Raw genomic sequence first — 13,230 nt, 5'->3', positions numbered from 1 at the left:
CTGTAGATCTTTCAATTGTTAAAGTATGGTTATTGAGACTTTTCTTTAAAAATAAACAGAAAGTTTCTTGGATGTAAAATTCAAATGTTCCCTGATCTCTCAAGAGAGGCACAAAAATGTCATCGAGAATTTCTTCTTCTCAGACCAGGGGTCATTTCATTGGAAGCTACATTCTATTTAAGACATCCTTGTAAGTGCATTATTTGCTATCGCTCAGTTAAATATATTTTATTTGAACCTCAACAGTTAACTGCTTTTTTGGCCTTGTCCCAACTGGATGGGGAGAAATCAAGTGATCTATAGTTTAATATGCACTCCTACCTCAGTCCTATGGTTTATAGCATATCTTAAATATATAGATTTATATTTTCTTTTGTCTTGCTTATGTGAAGACTTGGATCCTAATATAGAGGACTTGAGCTGAGTTAGTCAATTAGGATTGTTAAGGTGTAATAAGCTTTATACTTTAACGAAAGTAATATCTTGTCTAACCAACTTTCTGTACAAGTGTATACTTGGTTATGTAATTTAAAAACTAATAAATAAATAATAAAAATAAAAAACAGCTACACTATCCGCTCTTACCACATCCTCTGGCAACGTGTTCAAGAGCTTAACTATTCTCTGAGTGAAAAAAAATTCCTCCTATTGGTTTTAAAAGTATTTCCCGCCAGTTTCATCGAGTGTCCTCTAGTCTTTGTAATTTTGGATGGAGTGAAAAATTGATCCACTTGTACCAGTTCTACTCCACTCAGGATTTTGTAGACTTCAATCATATTTCCCCTCAGCTGTCTCTTTTCCAAGCTGAAGAGCCTTAATCATTTTAGTCTTTCCTCATATGAGAGGAGTTCCATCTCTTTACCATCTTGGTTGCTCTGTCCATCATAAAATACAGTAAAACCTTTGTTTGCGAGCATAATTCATTCCGGAAGCATGCTTGTAATCCAAAGCACTCATATATCAAAGCGAATTTCCCCATAGGAAATAATGGAAATTCAGACGATTCGTTCCACAACCCAAAAACTTTAATACAAAAAATACTATACGACCTTGCTCATTTAACGTCATTGCAACGTCAAAGAGAGATGAACTATCAGCTCAGTTGTGATGATGTGACGCATGTATACTGTATGTACTCGTATTGCAAGACCTTGCTTGTATATCAAGTTAAAATTTAATAAATTTTTTGCATGTCTTGCAAAACATTTGCAAACCAAGTTACCTCAAATCCAAGGTTTTATTGTAATTAGGATTTGATCTCTTTTGAAAAATAGTTGAATATTAAGTCAACATGAAGGTCCCTAAATTAAAATCATTTCAGGGTTGTTGTTGTTGTTTTTTAGCTCAGGTTGCATCAAAATGAATTGAAAGATATTCATTGAAATGTAATTCCATTACAATGAAAATCATATCACAAGTTTGGCTACATTGTACATATGGATCTCTCCTGATGGTAGTATAAAAACAAGGCCTAGCAGTAAGAGACGCAGGGAATGTTAAGACTTCAAACGAAAATGTTTATAAGCCTCAATAAAATAGTTTAAGCAACTGTTTTGGGTTTGTTTTATTTTTGGTGGTGGTGGTGGGAGGGTCATTGTACAAAGGAGTTCAATTACAGTACATGGCTCAATTGACTTCCCTACAATTGAGCTCGACATGCATTCTATTTCAGATTAAAGCCCATTGGAGAAAATGTCTGAAATGTAAATAGAACGTTGGTTAACCACTTTTTTTCTGAAGGCTTGAATGATAAATGTTCTCTTGGTAAGAGTTCTGCTTTCAAGTAATGAAAGTTTGCTCTCATTTATGACCACTTTAGAAGTCCAATTGTCATTCTGACTCCAGAGAATACTGAAAAAGGTATAATTTCACTGAAAGCTTTCCATTCAAACTTTTAAACTTATAGGCCAAGACCTGAATTTTGCTTTTTGAAAAACCCCTCATCGTCCTTTAGTATAAATGCAAGTTGATTACTTTGAAACTGTGGAGCTCTAATGAGGATAGTGACCTTGTTAAACGTAATGTTCCTTGAGGCTGAAAAATAAAGTCATAATTCCAAATTAAATCAGAAATAAATTGCATGAAGAAGCATAAAATGGGTAATGAGAATCCATTTGTCTAGTGTACACATTTTCAGTAGTTGAATCATATGCAGCTGATATAAGCATATATGGAGAATGATTTTCAAAATACTTATATTTGAAATTTTATTTCCCAGAGGAAGTGCAACTTACTGTTTTTACTTATGTCAGGGCTCCTTTTACAAAGCTATATTAGGCTTTTTTGATCACCAGCCGTGCTCCAGTGCTCATAGAATTCCTATGAGGGTTGGAGCTAATACCATCATGGCCGGCGATAAAAAAAAGTCTAACGCAGCTTTGTTAAAGGGGGGGTGGGGGTGGTAATTTTTATATATGAATTTTATATTTTGTATTTATTTTTAATTGTTTTACAGTATATTGGTAATTCATCTTGAATGACTTCTGCCAAGAGGGTATATAATGTTTGTTTTTTGGGGGGAGGAGTTTACATATAAATAAATATTGATGAAAATGCATTCAACCACATGTTCTGAGTCTCTGACCAAATTCCTTGGCAGAGAGGAGATATGATAGAAATGTTTAAATACCTATGTCGCATAAATATACATGAGGTGAGTTTCAATTCAAAGGAAACTCCAGAGTGAGAGGATATAGAATGAAGTTAAGAGGTTATAGACTCAGGAGTAATCTATATAAGGAAATACTTTTTTTATAGAAAGGGTGGTAGATGCATGGAATAGTCTTCTGGTGGAGGTGGTAGAGAAAAAGACTATGTCTGAATTCAAGAAAGCATGGGACAGGTACATGGGATCTCTTAGTGAGAGGAGGAGATAGTGGATGATGTGCATGAGCAGACTAGAAGGGACATTTGGCCTTTATCTGTCATCATGTTTAAATGCCTCCCCTCTTATTAATGCCCAATCCTTTCTATACAAATGCCTGCGTAATATAAAGTATCCCAGTGGTGAGCCTCACTGAACCACATCTCCATGCTTCCAGCAGAGATGTTAAGGTATTTGTGCCCTACCATGTAAATCGGGAAAGGCTGGATACCAGGAAAAACAATAGTTCTGTTGTTGTTTCTTCAGTGTTAAACTAGTCTCTCTCTTCTTGGGACTTTTCTGTACCCTGTTTGACCTCTTCCCCTGAGCATCACAGATTAAGAATCCCTGCTCCACTTTTCATTGGCTACTGATACAGGTTACGATTACCATTCTGGATATTAAAGGGCCCAATATCATGTTGCCAAAGCCAAATAAAGATCCCATGTTGGTTTCAAATTACAGGCCTATTTCTTTGATCAATGTAGATGGCACACTTATGGCTAAGTTCTTGGCTTTGCGCTTGGCTAAGGCTCTCCCTTATGCTATCGGTATACCAAACAGGGTTCGTTGCTCAAAGACATTCTTCAAATAACTCCAGACTTGCTTTTCATATGTTAAATTTAACAAAAGCCATGGAAGATCTGGCCTTCTCTGTATCTTTGGATGCAGAGAAGGCCTTTGATCGTGTTAAGTGGACCTTCATGTATCAAGCAATGGATTGGTTTGGTATTGGTTCTGGATTTATACATATGATTCAAACCTTGTATAGTTCCCCTTCTGCCAGATTATATATTAATAATACTTTTTCAGAAGTTAGACGAGGGTGTCCATTATCTCCTTTACTGTTTGATATTGTTCTGGAATCCTTGCTATTGGCTATTCAACTAGGCAAAGGAGATTCAAGGTATTCCTTATACAGGTCATGAATATAAGGTCTCTGCATATGCAGATGATATTTTGCTTCATTTGAGGAATCCTTGAACTACCATTTCACATTTACTTGATTTGATTGACAGATTTGAGAAATTTTCTGGATATAAAATAAATTGGAGTAAATCGGAGGTTCTTCCGCTAAATGTACACTGTCCAAAAGGATTATTTGATACATTCCCTTTTCTTTGGAAAGAATAGGGTATAAAATATTTAGGTATTTGGATTCAAAAAAACTCTGGAAGAAATGATGAAAGTAAATGAAAAATCTTTACTGCTGAAGGTCACAGAAATCTATGAGCAATGGAAACTTTTACATCTGTCTTGGTGGGGGAGAGTTCAAACGGTTAAGATGATGATTTTGCCTATGGTTTCCTACCAAATGGGTATGTTACCAGTTTATTTAAAGGGGTATTTTTATAAGAAGTTAAATAGTATTTTTACTAAATTTATTTGGCTGGGTAAAACTGTTTGAATTGCTTTAGTATCTTTACAAAAACCAATTGCGGCAGGTGGGGTAAATTTCCCAAATTTTTATAGGTAACGTCAGGCCTATATACTGTGTCAGGGTATGTATTGAATCCTTCCTGAGCTCATGGAACAACTCCCTGATTGGTTGTATTTAGAGTGGAAACTTATGTCCCCATTACAATTGTTTCATGTGTTGAGTATCAAGTTACCCAGATATGTTAAGGACAATAGTATTTTATTGGACACCTGGAAAACCTTGAAATTTATTAACAAATTAACAGATATTCCAATAGAGAAATCCACTTATCAACCCTTATGGCTAAACTCCAAGATTTAAATTGGCGAGTCTGGGATCTTCTGGAAGCAATGGATGCAGGCAGGTATACGTACATTGGATGATGTTTTATCAAATGGGAAAATGCTTGATTTTTCACGACTGCAACAATCTTTCGGTATTTCAAAGTCTCAAAATTATAAGTGGTTGCAGTTGAAGTAGGCCATTCAGAAGGGGTTCCCTGATCGGCGATATCTAAAAAATCATTATAGCTTGCAGGTCCTATGCTTCCAAACAGATTTGCTAGGACAGGCCGCCCAGTGGTATAAATTAATATCTGAATTCTTGAATAAAAAACCATAATCTAGGGCTTCTTTTACTAAGCTGCGCTAGCATTTTTATGGCACGCTGCAGATTAGCACGCGCTGCCCCCACGCTACGCGAAAAATCTAACACCAGCTCAATGGAGGCATTAGCATTTAGCGCACGCGGCATTGCTGTGCACGCTAAGCATGCGCTAAAATCACTAGTGCAGCCCCTAATCTTAGAGACATTTGGAGCATTGAGATAAAGCAGAATATTTCTGCATCTCAATGGCTACAAATTTGGACTTGGAGGATGAGATGTACAACGTCAGCATCTATGAGACAAACATGTATTTTTTTTTTGTTACATAGAAGTTTCTGGACCCCTGTTAGTTTACAAAATGTAGATAGTTCTAAATCTAATAGATGCTGGCACTATCATCTGGACATAGGGACATTGGATCATTTGTTGTTCTATTGTCCTTTGATACTCAACTTTTGGTAGTCAATATGGGGACAGATTAATAACATACTGGAATCATCAATCCCATTGACATATGAGGTAGTCATATGTGGAACATTATTGATATTAAGCCTCCCTTGGAACACTATAAATGCTGGCTTTTCCTAATTATGACCGGGATAGCCATGCAGATGGTAACTCGTAATTTTCCTTTTTGGTGGGCGAATTTATACTCAAGCTATAGGTATGAGAAAATGAATGCTGAGATGTTGGGGCATAGCAATTTATTTAAATGGTCTGGGGCCCATTGATGTCTTTTATTACTTCATTATAGTTGTCTTTTGCCTTTAATGTTTGTTTATTTCCACATACATCCAGGACAGGGTGGGAGGGTGGAAGGGGGGATTATCTCTTTTGTTTATTCTTTGATTGAATGTATTGGAAGTAGAGAATGACACGGTGACAAAATTCATCACAGTTCCCATCCCCAGGAATAACCAAGGGAAATAATCCCATGTCATTTTCTAGTGTCTGTTTCAACCTCAGTCCTTCTACACCAGCATTCTTCAAAGCAAAGCTTGCGGGTCGGTGGTTGTGGCCATTCATACTCTGATTCTTCCCTCTCTCCTTAAAGAATGACATGAAAATGGTTTCCCGCGGTTATCCACGGGGACGGGAACGGTGATGAATTTTGTCACCATGTCATTCTCTAATTAGAAGGGTGGGAGGGTTACTATTTCTGCATTGTTATTGATTGACTATAAGTTCTTAATTTGATTATTAATGTATGTATAATTTCCTGCACTTTGTATTAGCCTTGAAAACTTTAATAATTATTTTTTTTAAGTTTTATTTTTCGATATAGTCCCCTGATAGTTCCATACACTTCAACCACTTTTCCTGCAATGACTTTATCCCCTGTTTAACCTTCAAACCAGGACATCACAGCTTCCTTGATGTCTATATCACTTGAAAACTGCTGTCCACGGAGAGATTTCTTCAAAACTCAGAACAGGAAATAATCTGAGGGGGGCCAGATCAGGACTGTAGGGTGGATAGTTCAGTTGCTGAAACCCACATTCTGTGATTGTTGTGACATGTATACCGGCGCATTGTCGTGAAAAAGCAACACACCTACTGTGAGTTTTCCTCATCTTTTCTCACTGATTTACTCACACAAAGCAATCATTATATTGGCGTAACTTTCCCCAATTGTAGTTGTCTTGTGTGGCACAAACTCCAGAAGCAAAAGTCCATCATCCCAGAAGACAGTTGCCATGACTTTGCCTTCATATTTTTTTTTCTTGAGCTTTTTATGGGTGGGAAATGACTTGTGCTTCCACTGCATTGATGCCATTCTGGACTCGGGATCTCTGTGATAGACTCAAGTCTCATCTCCAGTCACCAAATGATAATAAAATTAACTTGGTCTTCATAGAACATCTCCAAGTTCTCCTGAAAGCACTGGGTCTCATGCTCTTCTGATATGGCATCGTTATTCTTGGAACCCATCTTGCACTAACCTTGGACATGCGCAGCTTTTCATTAATTATTTTCTAAACTGCCTGCCAAGATGCCCATTTCTTCAGCTATTCAGAAAACCTTAATTCATCTGACAAAATTAAATCCTCAACTTTCTTGCACATTTCTGTGGAAGTTGCTTCCACAGGCTATCTAGTGTGAAGCCCATCTTCAATGGACTCTCTACTCCAGGGCCGCCATCAGGGCAGTACCACCAGTCCTGCATTCAGGGGCCCGGAGCTGACAGGGGGCCCGGGCTCCCCCAGGGTTCTAGGCCACAGTCTAGGGGGAGGGGCGGTCCGCCCCACGTGGACAGGAGAGAGCTGGAAGGGGGACCCGCGGAGTTCAATACATCTCGAGCCGCGAGGCTCGTCTTCTGTTCCTGCCTGCCCTGCCGCTCACATATAGCCGAGCGCAAGTGTTCCCTGATGTCAGTACTAACGTCGGAGGGAGGGCTTAAGCAAAGTTTGCCCTCCGACGTCAGCGCTGACATCTGAGAATACTTCCGGTCGGCTATTTGTGCTCGGTAGGGCAAGCAGGAAACAGAAGACAAGCCTCGCGGCTTGAGCTTCGTTTTGCTGAGAAAGTTGCAAAGATGGGCTGGGAGGCAAACGCGGAACACAAAAGGGGGGAGGGAGTGCGTTTTGGACACAAGGCATGAACTTGGGAGACAGGAAGGGAGGGAAAGAGATGCTGAGGTGGGGGAGGGAATGGGTTTTTGGACACAGAAGGCATGGACTTGGGAGAGAGGAAGGGAGGGAAAGAGATGCTGAGGTGGGGGAGGGAATGGGTTTTTGGACACAGAAGGCATGGACTTGGGAGACAGGAAGGGAGGGAAAGAGATGCTGAGGTGGGGGAGAGAATGGGTTTTTGGACACAGAAGGCATGGACTTGGGAGAGAGGAAGGGAGGGAAAGAGATGCTGAGGTGGGGGAGGGAATGAGTTTTTGGACACAGAAGGCATGGACTTGGGAGAGAGGAAGGGAGGGAAAGAGATGGTTGTGTACACGGGGAATAGAAGAAAGGAGAATTTTTGGTCATAGGGAGGGAGTGAGGTACAGATAGTGGCATACCAGGGTGGGGGGGGGGGCGGTCCACCCCAGCTGGCCACCCTCCAGTTTTCTCCCTAGGCCGGCAAACTGCGGCTCTTTAGCCACTTGAGTGCCACCGCCGCCATCGGGAACAGGCCGGCACCAAGTTCTCCCTGCTTTTCCCTGTGGGGCTGGCCAACTCTCACCACTCTCGTCAATTCTGACATCGGAGAGGACGTTCTGGGCCAGCCAATCGCTGCCTGGCTGGCATAGAACGTCCTCTCCGACGTTAAAATTGACGTCGGGTGGTGAGAGTTGGTCGGCCCCGTGGGGAAGAGAAGCAGGGCGAACTCGGCGCCGGCCTGTTCCCGATTGGAGCAGTGGCAGCCTATTCCCCAGTGGCGATGGCAGCATTTTCCCAATGGTGGTGGCATAGGGGAGGGCAGGGAGAAAGAAAGAAAGGAGGGACAGGAAGCCAGAAAGAAAGAAAGGGGGCAGGGTGAAACAAAGAAAAAGGGGGCTCGGAAAGAGAGAGAGAGAAAGACAGACATACAGAACGAAAGAGGGTGTGGAGAGAGAAAGAAGGGGGCAGGATGAGAGAGAGAAAAACAGACATATAGAAAGAAAGGAGGTACGGAGAGCGAGAAAAAGAAAGAAGGGGCAGGGTGAAACAAAGAAAAAGTTTGGGGAGGGAATGAGGTTTGAAGGAGAGGAAGCATACAGGAGGCTGAAAGAAGGGAAGAAATATAAGAAATATTGGATGCACAGTCAGAAGAATAAAGTGCAACCAGAGACTGATGAAATTACCAAAGGTAGGAAAAATGGTTTTATTTTCAATTTAGTGATCAAAATGTGTCTGCTTTGAGAATTTATATATGCTGTCTATATTTTGCACTATGGCCCCCTTTTACTAAACTGCAATAGCGTTTTTTAACGCAGGGAGCCTATGAGCGTTGAGAGCAGCGTTGGGCATTCAGCGCAGCTCCCTGCGCTAAAAACCGCTATCACGTTTTAGTAAAAATGGAGGGGGAATATTTGTCTATTTTTGTATAGTTGTTACTGAGGTGACATTGTATAAAGTCATCTGCCTTGACCTCTTTGAAAACCCGCGGAATATAAATGATAATTAACATTTTCTCTGCGTACAGCGTGCTTTGTGTTTTTAAAATTTTATTGTTGGTAGATCATTTTGACTTGGCCACAAAGGTAAGGGGGGAGGGAGGGAGGGGAACTGCTGAAAGACATCTAGTAATCCTTGAAGGCTTGACTGTGCAGGGAATTATTTTTGTAAAATTATGTTTTGTTATGTGACTGGCATTATTTAGACTTTAATTTATTTGAATGAATAGAATGAAAATGATATAAATTACTTGCTTGTTTTTATGTGCGTGTGCTGAAGGAAAGTGGAGAGAGAGTGGGCTGAGGACGCTGAAGGGAAATGGGGAAGAGAGAATGGGGAGAAGACGCTGATTTATAAATTGACAATTGTACAGAATATTGTTTCTTTTTAATATTCATCCATAGCTGCATGTTAATGATGTGCTCATATGCACTTTCATCATAACATATACATCATCATTAACATGCAGCTGTGGATGTGTAAGGACAGGCCGAGGAGGATGGATGGGAAGGAAGGAAGGTGCACATATCAACATATCGTACATTTTTAACATGCATGATGCAGCTATAGGCAAGCAGAGGAGGATGGGATCATACAGATGTGTATGTTCAGATATGCGCTCAGATGTGTAGTTTTTTCTGATATATTTATTAAGCTTACAGTATTTATAAAAACACATTTAATACTTGTTACAAAAAATATTGTGCAATTGTGATCTACTTCTGGCCTACAAAGGTCAAAAGAAATCCTTAACTGAGATTTTACATTCAAAAGTGAATTATAGCTACTAGCACTATTATTTATTAGTTATTTATTATGCAGATGTTTGTTAGTTTGTTATTAGTTCAGTATTAGACATATGTTAGTTTAGAATAGATAGGTATAGATTAGTTTAGTTTAGGTTAGGTTAGTGCCCTGCTGAAAGAGTCTACCTTGACGTGGTTGCAGGCTTACAAATCTTTTGGTCAAAGAGTGCGTCAACAGTGAAAAGTATGTGTGCATTCGGCCCATGGAAAAAGGGGGGGGGGGGGGGGGGGAAGGGGTGCGTGGGGGGCCCAATAGGATTGCTCAGTAAGGGGCCCAGAAATTTCTGATGGCGGCCCTGCTCTACCCCACTTAAACTGCTTCCTCCAAAATTTTACTTTTGTATGATGATGGGACAGACGCACCATAAACTTTAGTCATGTGTTCATGGATCTCCTTTGGCTTTTTCCTTTCTTTTGTGAGAAATTTTATCACTAAATGGTGCTCTAAATCTAGTAGTTTCTTGATTTGCATGAGGACTCTCCTGACATCCTTTCTCTTGAAATGGTAGATTTGCACTGAGCAGCAACTGTGCATGAATAACATTAAGATATGTCACAACATGCACAGACTTGTTTCAACACACTTGCTACTTTCTTTCATACTTAGGTAGGTAAATTATTGAACAAGAATAAGCATAGCACAAAGATGTTCAACACTACAATCCCACCACTAAGGAATTGGCTAACACGCCTGATCCCTGGGATAAGGAGACTGATAGAGTAAAAAAGGCTTTTAAATAATGGACATCAATATGAGCCCTTGATGAATCAACGTAAACCTCTGGCTCAGGCGATATCTCAAAGGTGACCAGCACCAGACCGTAGTCTAAATGAGAATTGCCTCATACATCATGTAGTCCATAAATAAACTGATAAACGTGTGGGTAAAATCACACTCCCAATGAAAAATCAGACTTATACACCAAGGAAAAGGGGTGGTAAAGGCACAATACATACATACACTCCCTGAAGATCAACCTAATGAATAAATAATTAGATAAATAAACTAATACAATATCAGTTTATTTATGGACTACATGATGTATGAGGCAATTCTCATTTAGACTATGGTCTGGTGCTGGTCACCTTTGAGATATCGCCTGAGCCAGAGGTTTACGTTGATTCATCAAGGGCTCATACTGATGTCCACTATTTAAAAGCCTTTTTTACTCTATCAGACTCCTTATCCTAGGGATCAGGCGTGTTAGCCAATTCATTAGTGTTGTTATTTCTAGGATAGTATTGGCTAGTATCCAAAAGGGTTACATTATTGTGCTGCAACACTACAATCAACATTTCTTCAGATGTCAAGTGATATATGCTCTTGTGCTCTGTCAAGCTATTTTAGATCTGTTTTCAGATGCTAGCTTTATCATTGTATTTCATCTCCTGTCAACAAATTACAATTTTTTTTAAATGTGAACATGTTTTTTTTTCAATCAGCCGTGGACAGCAGCAGACGCTGTTCATCAGAGCTGCAGTTCATTAGAGCATGTGTTGAAAGGTTCATGGAAATTGCAAATATTGATTTATAACAAGACTCCTGAGGCAGGCCCTAATGGGCCGAAACACGATCGTGTCAAGTCCATCACAATAAAAGAGACTGAACACAAATTGGTCACCTTTGTTGTTGTATTTGCTGTCAATTATATTTGGCCATGTGTCAACTGGCTATTATTTCTGATTGGGCCAGGTCAGGGCCTTAGGTGCCTGGCCCAATCAAGCACTAAGGCCCACCATTCGGAGGATGGTAGGCCTGCCGGGTAGATGGGCTTGGGACCCGTCTGTCCATCCAACTGACTGCTACTTTCAGCGATTAAGGCTTTAGGTCCAAAGGGGACTTAGACCTTTTTTTATTATTATTATGCTCCTCCAGGGATCTTCAAATTGGAAAAGAGACAGCTGAGGGGAGATATGATTGAAGTCTATAAAATCCTAAGTGATGTGGAATGTGTACAAATGAATCAATTTTTTACTCCATCAAAAATTACAAAGACTAGGAGACACTCGATGAAGTTACAGAGAAATACTTTGAAAACAAAGAGGAGAAAGTTGTGTTTTTTTCTATTTCTGAATGAACAGTTAAGCTTTGGAACTCGTTGTCAGAGTATGTGGAAATAGCAGTAAGCATTTCTAGGATTGAAAAAGGGTTTGATAAGTTCCTGGAGAAAAAGTCCATTATCTGCTATTGAAATAGATATGGGGGAGCTGAGCTTGATAACATGGGATATTGCTACTATTTTGGTTTCTGCCAGGTACTTTTGACCTTATTTGGCCATTATAGAAACAGGACACCAGGCTAGATGGTCCACTGGTCTAACTCAGTATGGTTATTTTTATGATCTTACCAGCCAGCTTAAATATACTCCTATTTTTTTTTTTCCAACATCATTTCAGAATATTTGTTCAATCATTTGTTAACTATTGGATTGTTCATTGTTTTTGGAAATTTCTGTTAAATTGTTGAGATAACTTTGTCTAATATAAAATAGAGCAGTGAGACTATTTTTTACAAGTTCAAGTTTTGATCATGCCATGCCACTGTTTATAGAGCTTCACTGGCTCCCAGTGTTGTCTTCTGTTCAAAACATTGAATGGAGATATTCCTGAGAGTTTATTACAATATGTTAACATTTTAGGAGGGAGCTTGAGACATTGTAGTTCTGATCAACTGCTATTAACTTTCCCATCTATGGATGGGTGTGAGGTATAATCTGGTACATCAAAACTCCTATTATTACCAAGTAATGCAAAGATGGAATTCTCTCCCATTAGCTATTCAATAACTTCCCATGCTGTCTCTTGTAAAAGGCTAAAGTGTTGGTTATTTAAAAAAATTCTTTCAGAAGGTTAGCTTCAAGACTTTTTATGATATTTTTTGTTTAGTGAATTAATTTTGAATCATGGTTGTACATTTGAATTATGTATGAGCTGCTAGGTTTAATATTGTAACTTGCTATGAATTTCAGTTGGGAAGATTTGGCGGGATATAAAAACATAGCATAGCATTGCATCATACTGTGATTATTATGAGAAATAGCAGAGCTGATATTCAGTGGCCTGGCCACTACATAATAAATAAATAAATTATTTATTCATTATGTTCAGTATTCAGTGACCCTATCTGTTTAGATAGGACCACTAAATATGAGATCCTAAACATAAAAAGTCAAAGATCAGTATTTAGATAGAGAAATTAATATTTAGAAGCTCCTATGTAGTTACCAGGGAAAGCCAACCACAGAAGTGCTTCGTTGTTTTTTTTTCACACATAGAGGGCCAGATTACTGCTACTACTACTACTACTACTACTATTTATAATTTCTTTAGAGCTGAAAGACATACACAGTGCTGTGCATTTAACATACAATAAATGGTTCCTGCTCAGAAGAGCTTATAATCTAATTTGGACAGACAGGACATCTCAGGGTTGGGGAGATTCTG

The sequence above is a fragment of the Geotrypetes seraphini genome, chromosome 1 (assembly GCF_902459505.1).
Source record: "Geotrypetes seraphini chromosome 1, aGeoSer1.1, whole genome shotgun sequence".
Lineage (NCBI taxonomy): Eukaryota > Metazoa > Chordata > Amphibia > Gymnophiona > Dermophiidae > Geotrypetes > Geotrypetes seraphini.
Note: the sequence above shows the minus strand (reverse complement) of the source record.